A 12905-nucleotide genomic window follows, 5' to 3' on the forward strand; every position below is an offset into this window, starting at 1 on the left:
CAATCCCTGCTTGGGGTGGGGGGTGAACACCACCCCCCTTACCCAAACTGGCTCAGGTGTAAAACCCCCACCCTGGGAAGGCCCCGCACACTGGGGACAATGTCACACTTGCCCTGCCCCAGGGGAGGTCTCTGTCCCTGTCACTCCCTTGCTCTCCCCCCTTTGCTCTTTCTTTCCATCTCTTTACCTCACATTTCCTATTCAATAAAATCCACTTGGGATTTGGTCTCGTTAGCACGTTAATTGGGGCAGAGGCATCTCTCTAACAATTTTATTAACCAGATGGTGACATTATTTTGGCTCAATGAGTTCAGGGCACTGTTGTCTGACCCCAAGTGCCTTTGACAACAGCATGGTTCCCTCCTCTGAGCAGATTGTGGCTCCTTCTAGAGGAACTCTTGGAAACTTGGATGCAGCTTCCTCTGAGGGACTTGTGGGAGAACTTAGGAGGAAAATGGCTGTTGTGTGTTGCCAGTGTAAAGAAAATATTTTGTTGTCCTTCCTTGAAAAGTTTGTTAAAATCACTGGAGGAAAGGGACCAAATGACAAACGCAAGACTGAAAAGGATCATTCACCTCAAGTTGAGGAACACAAGGCTGCTCAAAGTCCTACAAGATGCCCAGCTCAAGTAAATAAATTCCCCAAAAAATCCTGAATTCATAGGTTTGAGGGCTTTGCCAAATGTGAGAATCATTCTTTTCTTCGTCCCTGTCACCTTTGTGACAGCTACACAGAGCTTTCCCTTTTTTAAAATAATCTGTATTGGGCCAAATTTCCACTTTCTTTTTATCGGAACCTGCCAGCATGTGAGTTGGAGCTGTGCAGGAACCGATGAAACTTGGAATTGCCACAGAATTGCTTCTATTGTCAGTTTATTCATGTTTGGGATATGTTTGCGTTTCCATCGCAAGGGACTTGTGGGAAGAGCAAATATTCCTCAAGGCATTTTATGGAGGGTTAAGTTTGATTTCTGCCAAGTTTGTTTTGTCCAGTGCCCAGGGGATGCTCGAGAGATCTCTGTGCCTCTTGCCCTGGGAGATGCTTGGGAGGGGCTTGGATGGATTGTCCCTGTCCCTGTTACCCAAGGCCATTCCCGAGGGGGTGTCCCTGTCCCTCTCACCCCAGGGCATTTCCCACGGGGGTGTCCCTGTCCCTGTCACCCCAGGCCATTCCCAGGGGGTCTCCATTGTTCTCACCCCAGGGAATGCCTGGGGGGGGGTCTCCCTTCCTCTCACCCTGTGCCAGGGGTTGCTCCGGGGAGTCTCTGTCCCTCTCAGCCCAGGGGAGGCTGAAACAGACTATTTTACAGGGGTTGAAACAGGGTATTTTACAGGGTAAATTTAACGGGGTAGAAATCCATTTGTATTTAGGTGAAATGTGCTGCTTTGAATCATTAGTAGCTTGCTAGCACAGGTAAAATACGCTGTTTAGTCTGCTAGCTCTGCTGCTGAAACGCGGATGAAAAATCGATCCCCACAAATCCTGCAAGGAGTTGTAGAGACTGTATGTTTATTGCAGCACTGGGTGCATGTGGGGATCGTTCCCCTTCAAAGGACATGCACGCCCCTGTGGAAGAGATGGTCCCAAGTTCCCCTCATTTTTGCCACACGTTTGCTGCAATGGCAGAGACTGAGATCCTGGAGACCCCAACTGGAGTTCCAGCTTGCAGGGGTGGATGATTATTTTTGCAGGTGTATTTGCTGTACCACCACAGACCACTGCTTCGAGCAGGGCCTGACAAGGATCTGGCAAGGAGCAGCTTGTTCTACGTGCTTACACCTGCTTCACGATACCTGCTCAACCCACGAATTTTCCCATCTCTTGGCCAAATGAACTTTCTGGGGTAACTCTGGTGATCTCCCATGGAAGACCCCTCATCGACCACTGTGATGGACGGAGATTGAAGCCCCTCCCAAGGACTGAGACTGAGACCCCTACCACAGGGAGGAGGGCTGGCCTGATCAATGCGAGATGTTTGCCCAGGTGTGGGCGATGGACCAAGAAGACAATGGCTCTCGCTCACGGCTGATAACATGACCTGTTCCCCCTCGGTGCCTTCAATGGACATTCATTGTCTTTTGCCTGTTCCCCCCTTCCACAGAAGACTATAAAAGACCCCTGAGATAACCAAGATTTTGAGATTCTCCCCAATGTGACAAAATGGATCTCCATTGTTCAGACCAGTGAGGATTTCATCTGCTTTGGCAGCTATAATCCCTTTTCCTGTCTTTTTCTTTCTATCCTTTATTTCCTTTCTGTCCCCTCCATTGCATTTGCTGTTGGCACTATATAATAAAGGTGAATTTGCTGTGATTAAACTGATGATCCCCGGCTGTTCGCCTTTTTGCCCTTCTGGGACTGGTAAACAAGCCATCACAACACCCCGCTCCTCCAAGCGGATTGTGACACTCCCTCCGCGGGCAGGGTCCCTTCCTACCCCAATACTTATGGGATTCTGTCAGGGACTTGCTTCCCTTTCCTTCCTCCCTCTGCTACCAGGTGGAAATGTGATGGGAAATGCCTGGCAAATCCATCTTTGGTGCGCGCTCTGGGAGCTCACACAGCTGCTGCACCTTGTCCCCTGGCCCTGCACAGCTCCTTGGGAGGCATGGCAGGAGCAGCACCCTGGGAGCCTCAGGAATGCCCCTCTGGGATCCATGGCACACGCTCCCAGGGGCTGGAATTCCAGTTCCCAGCCAGGAAAAGATCTTCCTGCCCTTGAAGGCAAAGCTCTTAACAAGGAGCAAGACGCCAAGTGGAGCAAGATCCTACAGTGACATTTCACTGCCAGCCTTCAAAACTTCACCCATGGTGGTTGTAGGCCCTGGATTGGGAATGAAATCAGGGCAGGGTCTTTGGTGGGAGCTGCCCTGGGTCAAGGGAGACACTGAGAGAGAAACAGAGCAGGCAAAGAGAGGCAGGAGAGAAAGGAGGACACAAACACAATCAGCTGAGAAGGTGGCACTCTGTAAACAGAACTGCAACTGATTGAAAAGGAATGCGATGGAAAGAAGTAATATTGTAGCTTTATTTCCTATCAAAATACAATTTCCTCCCTTTCTCACAGACCTCCTCCCAGAGTCATTCAGCAGGGCTGTCAGAAAGTTCTTCATTCTGAGTGGATGTTCCAGGATGCAGCCACAAGGAAACAGGGAATGGGGATTTTCCTGATCCTGGGGAGTTTGACCTCCTCAGCCAAGGAGAGGAGGAGGACAGCTGGGCTTCACCCTTCCTTAGGAAAAGGCTGGGTTGGGGGGAAAACGCTCACCATGTCTGCAGCTGCTCCCACAGGGATGTGAAGGCTGATCCCAGAGCCCCAAGGGTCACATTCAGGGCTGCCCTCAGGGAATGCTCATCTGGTATTGAGGGGCAGCGTGGGAGCACCTGGATCTCGGAGCACCCAGCTGCCCCCCATGTTTGGAGGTGCCTGAGGAGGGCTGGGACGATGCCAGGGACATCCTGCAGTGACATCCCCCCTGTCCCGCTCTGCGTGCGCTCAGTCCCAAACCTGACCCTGATCCTGGTCTCAATCTCACTCCACATTTAGACACACTCACAGTTCTGTATTTAATCTCATCCCAGTTCCAGACTCGTCTAGCCCCAGACCCAATCCCAACCCCAGCCCTAAAGCCAATCCCATGCCTAGCCTTAACCCCAATCCAGCTCTAATCCAAATTTCAGCCCCAGCTCCAACCCCAGCCCCAATTCCAGCCCCTTCCTAAATCCTCAGTCCAAACCAAATCCCAGGTTCAGCCCTTCTGGGGGATTGGGGGTGTCTCTGTCCCTCTGACCCCAATGATGTTTGGGCGGGGTCACACCAGGGTTGAGAGGGACAGAGACCCCCCCGGCCTCCCCAGGGATGAGAAGGTTGGAGAGCCCCCCCAGCCCCGAGCACCCTCAGCGGTGAGAGGGACACAGAGTCCCTGGTCCCCAGCCCTGCACAGGCATTCCCTGAGGACAGAGGGATGGAGACCGCCTGAGCATCCCCCAGGGCAAGGAGACAGAGACCTGCGAGCATCCCCTGGGCTGAGAGGGAGAGAGACTGCCCCGAGCACCCCCTGGCACAGGGTGAGAGGGAGTGAGACCGCCCAGGCATTCCCTGGGCTGAGAACGATGGAGACCCCTGGGGAATGGCCTGGGGTGACAGGGACAGGGACAACCCATCCAAGCCCCTCCCAAGCATCCCCCAGGGCAAGAGGCACAGAGACCCCTCGAGCATCCCCTGGGCACCAGACAAAATAAACTCGGCAGAAATCAAACTTAACCCTCCATAAAATGCCTTGAGGAATATTTGCTCTTCCCACAAGTCACCTGTGATGGAAACACAAATCCCAAACATGAATAAACTGACAATAGAAGCAATTCTGTGGCAATTCCAAAATTCATCGATTCCTGCACAGCTCCAACTCACATGCTGGCAGGTTCCGATAAAAGGAAAGTGGAAATTTGGCCCAATACAGATTATGTAAAAAAATGGAAAGCTCTGTGTATCTGTCAAAAAGGTGACAGGGACGAAGAAAAGAATGATTCTCACATTTGGCAAAGCCCTCAAACCTATGAATTCGGGAGTTTTTGGGAATTTAATTACTTGAGCTGGGCATCTTGTAGGACTTTTAGCAGCCTTGTGTTCCTCAAATTGTGAATGATCCTTTTCAGTCTTGCATTTGTCATTTGGTCCCTTTCCTCCAGTGATTTTAACAAACTTTTCAAGGAAGGACAACAAAATATTTTATTTACACTGGCCCCTCACAACAGCCATTTCCCTCATAAGTTCTCCCACAAGTCCCTCAGAGGAAGCTGCGTTAAAGTTTCCAAGAGTTCCTCTAGAAGGAGCCACAATCCGCTCAGAGGAGGGAACCATGCTGTTGCCAAAAGCACTTGGGGTCAGACAACAGTGCCCTGAACTCATTGAGCCAAAATAATGTCACCATCTGGTTAATAAAATTGTTAGAGAGATGCCTCTGCCCCAATTAAGGTGCTAACGAGACCAAATCCAAAGTGGATTTTATTGAACAGTAAATGTGAGGTAGAGAGAGAGATTGAAAGAAAGAGCAAAGGGGGGAGAGCAAGGGAGTGACAGGGACAGAGACCTCCCCTGGGGCAGGGCAAGGGTGACATTGTCCCCTGTGTCCGGGGCCTTCCCAGGGTGGGGGTTTTACACCTGAGCCAGGTTGGGTAAGGGGGGTGGTGTTCACCCCCCACCCCGAGCAGGGATTGCCTCACTGCTTCAGGTGACAATGTAAGATGTAACCAAAAGTGTGTTTTCAGTCACCATCTTCATGAACTGTGATAAACAGGTGGGGCAGTGTTCTTTATCTCTGCCAGGACTCAGCCCTGATAACGCCCTGCAGGGGCCATCTTCTGTTCATGGGCCATTGAGTGTCACTGCAGGACTGATAAAATTACATCATCCCATTGTGGGATGCTCCGCCCAGGGGGAGGAACCAAGCATTCCTGCCTGGATATAATCTCACCCTTGCAACACCAGGACCACCTTGCCTACTGGATTCCCAGAGGACAAGAGCTCCATAAGCACCACTGGACCTTCAGAGGAAGACCAGACCCTTCTACAGGATCAACCCTTTGACAGAATCACGTTCATCACTCCAACAGGACTGCAGCCACCATTTCATCAGACTGCTACCACCTCCCTTCCCAACTGGGTGTCAGGTTATATCCTGACTCTGTCAGATTAAGCCAGTGTTTCTGGATCATTGCCTTGATCCTAATTTTCTTATTCAACTGTAATTCTGGCATAAATTCTTCCCCTGCTTTGCTCCAAACAAGTACAAAACTCAATGTACTCATCCCTTGTTTTCCTTCCAAAACAGAATTTCCCATCGCCAAACCTTTGCCAGATGGAGGAGGAGGCTGCGAGGAAGGGGAAGGAGCCCCGAGACACCCTGGCACGTGAGGAGGAAGTCAGTGCCCCTTTCCCCCTCTCTCCTGCTCCATCTCCCAGCCCAGCATGGCCCCCGGCTGCAGGACAACCCCGCTGCCAACGCCGTCCTGCTGGGGACACACTGGGGGGATCTCCGTCCCCTTCCCTCTGGCATGGAGGCAAATCCCATCCTCTCCTTGTCCTTCCTCCCCCAGACAAGGAGCTGAGGATGGAGACCAGGGAGGACAAATCCCCACGGCAGAACCTCGTGGAAGAGGCCATTTTGAGCGGCTCTATGGTGCCTGAATCCAATGGGGCGGAAAAGCCCCAGAGATCCCACAGGAGGAGGGGCTGCAAACCCACCCCAAGGTCCTCTGAGGAGGAAAGACCCACCTTGTGCCAGGAAGGTGGGCAGAGCTCCAGCCAGAGCTCGGAGCTGGTGGTCCATGGGGAGCTTCATGATGGGGAGAAGCCCTACAAGTGCTTGGAGTGTTGGAAGAGCTTCAGGCGGAGCTCCCACCTGATCAGCCACCAGATGATCCACACCGGGGAATGGGCCTACGAGTGTGGGGAGTGTGGGAAGGGCTTCAGCTGCAGCTCTGCCCTTGTCATCCACCAACGCATCCACACCGGGGAGAGACCCTACGAGTGTCCTGAGTGTCAGAAAAGGTTTCACACCAGCTCCACTCTCCTTGTACATCAGCGGATTCACACAGATGAGAGGCCCTTCCGCTGCCCCGACTGCGGGAAGGGCTTCAAGCACAACTCTACCCTTGTCAGACACCGGCGCATCCACACCAGGGAGAGGCCTTACGAGTGTGGGGAATGTGGGATGAGCTTCAGCCTTAGCTCCAGCCTGATCCAGCACCAGAGGATCCACACCAGGGAACGGCCCTATGAGTGTGGGGAATGCGAGAAGAGCTTCCGCCAGAAGTCCCACTTGATCCGCCACCAGAGGATCCACACTGGAGAAAGGCCATATAGGTGTGGGGAATGTGGGAAGGGGTTCAGCCAGAAGTCCCAGCTGATTGTCCACCAAATGATCCACACTGGGGAGCGGCCCTATGAATGTCCCCAGTGTTTGAAAAGGTTTCAGACCAGCTCAGATCTCCTCCTGCACCAGCGGATTCACACTGAGGAGAGGCCTTTCCTCTGCCCTGACTGTGGGAAGGGCTTCAAGCGCAACTCCCACCTCATCAGGCACTGGCGCATCCACACCGGGGAGAGGCCCTACGAGTGCCCCATGTGTGGGAAGAGCTTCACCCAGAGCTCTGACTTGACCCGACACCAACGGAGCCACCGGTAAGGGAAGCCCTCCAAGTGCCTCAACTGCAGGAGGAGCTTTGTGCACTGCCCCAGCTTCAACTCCCATGGGAGACCCATGTTGGTCAGAGCCCCGGTGACCCATGTTCCCTGTGATCCATACTGGGAAGACACCTGTACCTTCTCCTGGACCTGCCAATGACCTGATGTGGGATTGAAGAACATGAGGGTCTGGCCATGGCCTGTCATTACATTCACTCCCACCTCAGGTCATTGCCAGGGGCAGGAAAGGGACTCCCTCTCTCTCTCTCTCTCTCTCTCTCTCTCCCTGAGGAGAAGGGTGTCGTTTCCAGGCAGGAGGTAATACGTGGCTGGGAAGAGCCAGCCACTTGTGATGTAGTTTTCCCTGTAAATAGTTCTTCTTATCCATTTGGTTATCAATATTGTTTCTGTTCCTGTTAGTTCCTTCTCTCGCTGCTATTCCCAATAAATTGTTCTTATCCCAGCCCGGGATCTTTGCCTTTTGTGCTTTCCATGGGAGGCAGGAGGGCAGCGAGCGGCAGCGCGGTTTTAGTGGGAGCAGGAAATTGGGGAATCCCATTCCTGAACCCCAGCCCCTGGAAACCGAGCATCCCAGCTGGTGCCAGCCCTGGTGGCCACGGCAGCAGCCTTGGGAGCGGGTCCCTGGCTGGGGCTGTGGGAACCTCTTCACTCTGGTGCCCAGGGACAGGAGTGGAGGGAGCGGCTGCAGCTGAGTCGGGGCAGGCTGGGGTTGGATCTCAGGAAAAGGTTTTTGCCCAGAGGCTGCTGGGGCACTGCCCAGGCTGCCCAGGGAAGGGTCACAGCTCCAGGGCTCTCTGAGCTCCAGCAGCGTTTGGACAGCGCTGCCAGGCCCAGGCTGGCATTGTTGGGGTGTCCTGTGCAGGGCCAGCAGTTGGACTCAAGGATCCTGATGGGTCCCTCCCAGCTCAGCCCATTCTGTGGCTCTGGGATCCCATGACCCTGGGGATGGGACTGCCAATGGTTGCCATGGAAACGGGCTCTGGCTCCAGGCCTGAGCTGGTGTCCATGGCAACCACCCCTGGCATGGGGTCTCCATGGAGCTGCCCAGGGACTGACCATAGCAACAGGGGCTGGTGATGGTTGCCATGGAAACTGACCATAGCAACAGGGGCTGGTGATGGTTGCCATGGAAACTGACCACAGCAACAAGGAATCCTGGTGATTTGTGCCTCCTAAGGATCTGATTTTTTGACAGGCACTCAGAGGGGTTCTGTGGGGACTTTCTAAGTGTCTCCAGGCTGCCAAAGAGCCGGGATGTCACAGGCACTCACAGGGGTTCCTGTCTTGGGCAGAGTGGGAGCTTTAGGCAAAGTTTATTAGAGAAGCTCCCGTTGGGTCAGGAGGTACAGACAGGACACCCTATAGCCCCTATAGATCCCCAAATACCTCCAAGGACTTCCAGGCTTTTTAAACTCATTTTGTGAGGGGAGCCTTGGAGTAGCAGGTTCCAGTCCCTGCCCCTGACTTTTCAAGAGCTCGTATGTAAACAATTATAAAGGTGGAATTAAACCTTTATAGAATTTGTCCCACAGGATTAAGCATGGCAAACCGGTGTTGGGGGTGGGGTTTTTCCTTTCTGTTCGTTCCTTATCATTGGCTGATGATTATCGGCTGATCCCTTTATTTGGGAGGAGGACGATCAGAGCCACTGCTCTTGGGAAATGCGGGCGCCCTGGACCTTGGTCCTGCAGGGAAGCCCACTGCTGGCCAGTCAACAGGAGCCCAGATAGCAAAGAGGGTAAAACCACCAAAAGACGGGACGACACCCAGAGCACTGTTGTTCTCGAGGGTTTATTGCAGGTTAGATGAAGGCAGGGAAAGACAGGGAAGATGCAGGGAGACCACCTCTCGAGAGGGAAGCTGAATCTGAGAGCCCCCACCTGAGGAGGGGTCAGGGATTATAACTGGGGGAGGAGAGGTGGGGTCAGGGTACATAGGGACCAATGGGATAGGGGCCCATGGGAGGAGTAAGGATGGGATAATCCAATGAGAGAAAGGGGAAGGAGTGGTTTTGGGAGAGAACCAATCACAGAACATAGAACTGAGAACTTTCCAGAACTGGGGATGCATAACTGGTTGATAGGCATTTAACAGGGGAGGGTGCAACTAGTGATGAACATGGGAAAAGGCGGGAACCCTAGTACAATGCCTTTCTTTAGACTACTGCAGATCCCAGGGCATTCCTGGTAGATCCCCCCCAGGACCGCCTCCCACAGGGAAAGGGAGTTTCCACTGCTGCTGCCGGAGCCCGGCCCAGAGCTGCTTCCTCTGTCATGGGGTGAGCCTCTGCTCGTGAGAACAGCCCCTAAACTGGGACATTATTAACACCTGCCCCACTAAAAGAGAGACCTATCCCCGTCTGCTCGGGTGCCCGGGATCCTGAGCTCGGCTCTCCCTGCCCTGCTGGGAGCCCCTCAGCCCCTGCCTGCTGAGACATCCTGCCGGCCCAGCTTGCTGCTTTCCCAGAGTCCTGCTGGGGCCCCGGAGCCGGCTGCCCCCAGGGTTTGTGAAGCGGAGCCTTCTTCCAGCCCTTCCCGCCTTGGGACAAAGCCGCCATGGCCGCGCGCTCCCCGAGCCCGTGCCGGAGCGCCCCCTGCAGCCGCGCGGGGATCACCGCACCTGCCCTGCCCCCCGGGAGCCACCAGCGCCCCTGCCGGCCGTGCCCGGAGCTGCACCGCAGGGAAAGTGCCGCGGCCGAAAGGCTGCACTGGGCTCCTGTTCTGTTTGCTGCCAGCGCCGGAGGTGCTGCTGTTTGTTTGCTTTATTGTACACACTAGTGAAGAACTGTTATTGCTATTCCCACATCTTTGCCTGAGAGCCCCTTGATTTCACGATTCTAATAATTTGGAGGGAGGGGTTTACATTCTCCATTCCACAGGAGGCTTTTTTCTGCCTTCCCTAGCAGACACATGTCTTGTAAACCAAGACCAATTTTGGCGCCCAATGTGCAGCCCGAGGGCATCAAGAGAAAAAAGGGTAAAATGAGAATAACACTTCTTTAATAACATAATATATTTTTTGTGTGTGTGTACTGGATATAGAAACCTTGTTAGGTGTCACCATGTGGTCTAGCTTACCCTGCTTTGGGTGGCACATGGTTGTGGCGACATTTTTGCCATCCTATAACTATGGCTACTGTGGCTGCTATCCAATTTGTTTCATGGGTTAATGTGGTGAGGAATTTATCGATTTTTAATTTCCTCTGGACAGTGGGCACGTGGATTTGAGGCTCCCACACACTAACTGTATGTGTTTGGAATTACTTTAATAATGGTACCCACTGGGAGGAAATGACACCGGGGGAAATTTTCTCCCAACCCCTCAGCCAGCTCTTTGGGTCTACAGTGGTTGGTGTTGCTGATGTGCCTGTTAAGCCTATTCTATTTAGCATTCAGAGGTAAGGGAAGATTGACTTGGATAACTATCGTAGCAGGGCGTCCCCGGAGTGGTGATAATTAGCATTGACTCCATGATTCCAGAAGGCTGATCAATCGCTTTATTATATTATACTATACTATACTACTAAGAAACACTCATTGCTCTTGCAGACAGTCCAATACAGACAGACCAGATTGGATAATTAAAATCCAAACACCGTCACCATTGGCCAATTAAGAAATCACCCTTTGGTAAACCAATCTCCATAACACGTTCCACATGTGCACAACAAGAGGTGCAGCAAGTGAAGATAAGAATTGTTTCTCATTCTTTTCTCTGAGCTTTCTCACAGCTTCTCAGGAAAATCCTGGGAGAGCTCTCTCTCTGTTCAGAGGATATGTGATTACCACAGGTCAGTTGTGGCAATGCAGGTCCAAGGACACCACGGTGACACTGGGGAACCTCATGGAACCAAGGGGCCATTGTGACACTGTGCTGCCTCATGGAATCAAGGAGACCATTGTGGAACTCGGGGGCCCCAAGGAGCCAAGGGTCCATGGTGACCTTGTGGAGCCCGCAGTGTCACAGAGGAGCCGTTGTGACACAGCGAGGGCGCATGGAGCCGAGGGGCCCTTGTGACACATCAGGGCTTTGTGGAACCATAAAGCCACTGTGACATTGCAAGGCCTCATGGAAGCACGGGGCCATTGTGACACTGCAGAAGCAAGGGGGACATTGTGACACTCCAGGGCCTCATGGAACCAAGGAGACCATTGTGACACTGTGGGGTCCCACGAAACCAAGGGAACATGGAACAGGTCTGGCTGGCTGGGGCTCCTGGGGACCACCTGACAGGTCCGGCTGACCTTGGCATGTCGAGGGCTGCTTCTCATCTGCCCCTGAAGCACTGGGGCTCTGGGCTTTCCTTCCTATGGGAGAGAACTGTCCTTCTCCAGGGGCCTATGGCCAAAAGTGGGATTCCTTCTCCAAGTTTCCTTATATACAATGATTGTTCCCAGATGAAATCTGCCAGGAGAGACAGATCTGGCTGCCCTGGCCACCCAGGGGCTATTGCTCATCTGCCTTTCAAACACTGGGACCATGTGCTTTTCTTTCTTATAGGAAAACCATCCATCTCCACGAGGCACCCATGGCCAAAATTTGGCATCTGCCTCCAGAATTCCCTATATCCAAGGATAGCTCCCAGACAGAAGCTGCCAGGACTGACAAGTCTGGCTGGCCTTGGCTTCCTCAGGGCTGGCACTCATGTGCCTCTGAAACACTGGGGCTCTGTGCTTTCCTTCCTAATGAAAAGAACTCATCTTTCTGTCCAGGCACCCACAGCCAAAACTGAGATTCCACTTCCAAAATTCCCTGTGTCCAAGGATAGCCCCTAGACAAAAGGTGCCAGGAGGGACAGGTCTGGCTGGCTTTGCCTAAGTGTGGCCACCTCTCATCTTCTTTCAGAACACTTGGATTTTGTGCTTTTCTTTCCTATAGGAAAAAAACATCCATCCTAACCAGGCACCCATGGCCAAAACTGGGATTCCACCTCCAAAACTCCATACATCCAAGGATTGCTCCCCAGTGAAAGCAGCCAGGACAGACAGGTCGGGCTGCCCTTGGCCTCTTGGGGGCTGCCTCTCACCTGCCACTGGGGCTTGATGCTTTCCTTCCTATGGAAAAGAACCGTCCTTCTCAAGGGGATCATTGTGGTCAAAACTGAGATTCCTCCTCCCAAATTCCTTATATCCAAGGATTCCTCCATGACAAAAGCTGCCAGGACAAACAGGTCTGGCTGGCTCAGCCTCCCAGGAGCCCCATCTCTCATCTTTTACTTTTGAAACACTTAGGCTCAGTGCTTTCCTTGCTATGGAAAAGAACCATCCTTCTTGTCCACAGAGAAATGGCCGAAATTGGAGTTCCACCTCCAAAATTCCCTATATCCAAGGGTTTCTTTCAGACAAAAGCTACCAGGACAGAGAGGTCTGGCTGCCTTAGGCCTCTGGGAGCTGTCTTTCATCTGCCCCTCAAACACTGGTGTTCAATGCTTTTCTTTGTATGGAAAAGAACCATCCTTCTCCTTCAGGTGTCCATGTCTGAAATTGGAATCCCACCACTAAAATTCCCTATATCCAAGGGTAGCTCCCAGGCAAAATCTGCCAGTACCGTCAAGTCCGGCTAGCCTTGGACTCTGCTGGCTGCCCCTGCCACACTGGGGGTCGGTTCTTTCCTTCCCATGGAGATCCCTGTGACACTGTGGGGACCTCATGGAACCAAGGGGATCATTGTGGCACCACTGGAGCCCATGGAACCAAGG

The 12905-nt window shown here is 52.9% G+C and overlaps 1 protein-coding gene and 1 pseudogene across 1 annotated transcript in view; both read left to right on the forward strand.

Moving 5' to 3' along the window:
• LOC128820667 (uncharacterized) overlaps window positions 1-12905 on the forward strand; it is a 2212279-nt pseudogene that overhangs the window by 2092262 nt on the left and 107112 nt on the right.
• The window catches only part of LOC128820701 (olfactory receptor 14J1-like), a 112094-nt gene that overhangs the window by 26647 nt on the left and 72542 nt on the right, over window positions 1-12905 (forward strand). The gene's annotated exons all lie outside the window — the stretch shown is intronic.

This window comes from Vidua macroura, chromosome 30 (assembly GCF_024509145.1).
Source record: "Vidua macroura isolate BioBank_ID:100142 chromosome 30, ASM2450914v1, whole genome shotgun sequence".
Classification (NCBI taxonomy): domain Eukaryota; kingdom Metazoa; phylum Chordata; class Aves; order Passeriformes; family Viduidae; genus Vidua; species Vidua macroura.